Source organism: Jaculus jaculus, chromosome 6 (genome assembly GCF_020740685.1).
Source record: "Jaculus jaculus isolate mJacJac1 chromosome 6, mJacJac1.mat.Y.cur, whole genome shotgun sequence".
In the NCBI taxonomy this organism is placed as follows: domain Eukaryota; kingdom Metazoa; phylum Chordata; class Mammalia; order Rodentia; family Dipodidae; genus Jaculus; species Jaculus jaculus.
The window spans coordinates 58,796,071-58,800,064 of NC_059107.1; positions in this window are offsets into that span (position 1 = coordinate 58,796,071).

Below are 3,994 nucleotides of genomic sequence, written 5' to 3' on the forward strand. Positions count from 1 at the left end.
TAGTCATGAGCCCTAGGCATATAATGTCTGCTGCTGTCTGGCTAAAAGTATATACTATGCTCACCAAACTACTCAGTAAGCACTTCTCTTAACGTTCATACCCATATATTAATACTACTCTCACTTTTGGTTGTAAAACCTTTTCTTTTCAGATGGAAGTGACCTTGGGATGACTCAGAAGGCACCACGGTGCTGAGAAGAAGTGACAGAGGAGTGCACTGAAAATCTCAATCACACCTTTCATGGCTTAGGGTCCATTGCAGAAGAGGTGGTGGAAAGAATTTAAGAGCCAAAGGAAGGGTAGAACTCCTTACAACATGCTCCTCTAGACACAAAATGGCCTGGATATCCATGACCTCACAGTGCCCGACACTACCCACACATAACCATCATAATTTAAAGAAAAGATCATGACATTAAAATAAGAGACTGACTGAGAGGGGGAGGGCATATTATGGAGAGTGGAGTTTCAAGGGGAAAGTGGGGGGAGGGAGGGAATTACCATGGGATATTGTTTACAATTATGGAAGTTGTCAAATAAAATATATTAAAAGAAAAAGAAAGAAAGAAAGAAGACAAGGACCCAGAAAGAAAACTATGCATCAATTTCCTTGGCAAACATAGATGCAAAAGTTCTCAATAAAATGTATGTTAACTAAATTCAACAATACATTAAAAATATAATACACCACAACCAAGACAGCCATTCCAAGAATGTAAGGAATGTGCTCAATATATGTAGATGATTAAATGTAATAGAATCAAGAACAAAAATCATATGATCAGATCATCCCTAAAGATCCAGAAAGTGGCTTTGACAAAATCTTCCTAATGAAGAACAGATGGCCAAACAATTGCAGGTGAACAAGCATCTGCTTCAGCCTAGAGATTTCATTTCTTTCTGTGCCTTATCTATATGTTCACTCCAGTTCATTTTTTCTAAACCCAACCCTGCTCAAGTTCTCTTGATGCAGGCAGAATGCAACAAGCCTCTCACACAAAATGCTTTGAATCCAGCCTAGAAAAAGTTCTTTCTTCATAAGCCCAGCCTCACAGCCCACAGTTCTTTTTTTCATTTAGTGCGCTCAAACTCTGGCCAGAATGGTCCATCAAACTCTGTTTATAGCATTGTAAGTCATCCTTTAGGCCAACGTTTCAAATCCCTCAACATTCCTACCACAAATCAGTTCCAAAAGGCCCAAAGTTACACTATAGCTTCTTGAAGCAACTATCCCTCACCTGGCACCAGTTTTCTGTTGCAGTTACCTTCCGTTGCTGAAACAAAGCATATGACCAAAAGCAGAGGGTGTTTTTGTTGTTGCTCTTTAAGTCTTACAGAGAATCCCCATGATGGCAGCATGGGAACACATGGCAGGAGCAGAGGCTGAACCTCTGCCAAAGCAGGTGGAAATGGCCACAGGAAAGTAAGCTAAGCTCTGGAAAAAGTAGATGGCTATAATACCTGTAAGCTTGCTGCTAGCACACACCTCCTCCTGCAAAGCTCAGCATGGGGACATATGATTCAAACAAGCACACACCAGAATACAGAAGAGAGCCACACCTAACACCTTAAGCTCCTACCCTGAAGTTATATAACAGCAGATTGTCTGAAATATCTAATAATACCCAGCTAACTAGAAAATCCAATCATTAAATAATCTAGGATGCAAACTATATACATTATAACACAAGAAACACCAAAAATCAAGACAATATAAATCCACCAAAAAGTATTAATACATCAGAAATGACCTCCAGTAAGAATGAGTTAGAGGAAATGCCTGAGAAAGATTTCAAAAGAATGATTATAAATATGTTCAAAGAAGTAAAGGAGAAATCAAAAAAGAAATAAAAGGAATCAAAGAAAACATAGGATAAAAATTTTAAGACATGAATAAGGAAATAGAAATAATAAAGAAAAAATGAGTCAGAATTACTAGCAATGAAGAACACAGTTAATGAAATAAAAAACTCTGTAGAAAATCTCACCAGTAGAATGGATGAACGAGAGGACAGAATATCTACGCTAGAAGACCAGGTGGCAGATCTAATACAGTCCAACAGAGAAAGACAAACTAATAGAAAAGTATGAGTGGGAATTTCAAGATATTTGGGACACTATGCAAAGATCAAACATAAGAATTCAGGGCATAGTAGAAGGAGAAGAATTTCACTCCAAAAGCATAGTAGGCATATTCAACAAAATCATATAAAAAAACTTCCCCCAAATTGTGAAAGAGGTGCCAATGCAGATACAGGAATCCTTTAGAATACCAGCCAGACAAAACCTGGAAAGAACCTCTCCTAACCATATTATAATCAAACTACCAAACACAAAAACCAAAGAAAAACTATTGAAAGCAGTTAGAGAGAAAAAATCAAGTTACCTACAAAGGCAAGCCAATCAGGATTATAGCAGATTACTCAACACAAACTTTAAAAGTCAGAAGGGTGTGGAGTGATATATTCCAAGTCCTGAAAGATAACAACTGTCAACCAAGGTTTTCATCCTGAAAACTATCCATTCAAATAGATGGAGAAATAAGAACATTCCATGACAAAAGCAAGATAAAGGAGTTTTTGAAGACAAAACCAGCTCTACAGAAAATACTTGAAAGAATCCTCCATGCTGAAGAAAAAGAAAAGCACACATATAAGGAACCGGGAAAAAACAAACAATAGTCAAATACTAGTTAACATAAGAGATCAAAGGTAAAACTGGAAGAACTAAAAAAAAAAAAGTCAAAAATGAGTACATAGCTTTCAATATTATCTCTTAATATCAATGGCCTCAATGCCCCAACCAAAAGGCAGACTGGGTTAAAAAGCAGGATCCTTCAATTTGTTGCCTCCAAGAAACCCACCTTTCTACAAAGGATGGACACTATCTTAGGGTGAAAGGTTGGAAAAGGGTGTTTCAAGCAAATGGACCTAGAAAACAAGCAGGGGTTGCTATCCTAATAACTGACAAGGTAGACTTCAGTCCAACATTAGTTAAGAAACATAAGGAAGGTCACTATATATTGATTAAAGGCATCCTCCAACAGGAGAACATTACAATCCTAAACATATATGCACCTAACATGGGGGCTCCCAAATTCATCAAACAAACACTATTAGAACTAAGGTCACAGATAATATCAAACACAGTGGTGGTGGGTGACTTCAACTCCCCACTCTCACCAATTGACAGGTCATCCCAGGAAAAAATAGAGAGGCATCTGGACTAAATGAGGTCATAGAAGGAATGGACCTAACAGGACATTTCATCCAAATGCTGCAGAATATGCATTCTTTTCAGCAGCACATGGAACATTCCTTAAAATAGACCATATATTCGGACATAAAGCAAATCTTAACAAATACAGGAAAATTGAAATAATTCCATGATTCTATCTGTCCACAATGGAATCAAGGTACAAATCAATAGCAAGAAAGGCTATAGAGCATACACAAAATCATGGAAATTAAGCAACACACTACTAAATGATGAATGGATCAATAAAGAAATCAAGAGGGAACTAAACAAATTTATAGAGTCAAATTATAATGAGAACACAACATACTAAAGTCTCTGGGATACAATGAAGGCAGTCCTAAGAGGTAAATTTATAGCTTTAAGTGCCTATATTAAGAAATTAGAAAAGTCACAAATAAACCACCTAATGCTTCACCTTAAAGCCTTGGAAAAAGAAGAACAAGGCAAACCAAAAATCAGTAGACGGGAAGAAATAATAAAGATTAGGGCAGAAATTCATGAAAGAGAAACAAAGAAACAATCCAAAGAATAGAATACAAAAGAACTCTTTTTGTTCTTTTTGGTGTTTTCTTTAAATAGGGTCTCGTGTAGCCCAGGCTGATCTTAACCTTGTTTTGTAGCCAAAACTGACCTTGAACTTCTGAGCTTCATCTTTCTAATTTCCCTTCCAAGTGCTGGGATTATAGGATGCCTTTTGTTTTTTGGTTTTTCAAGGCAGCATCTCACTCTTTAGCC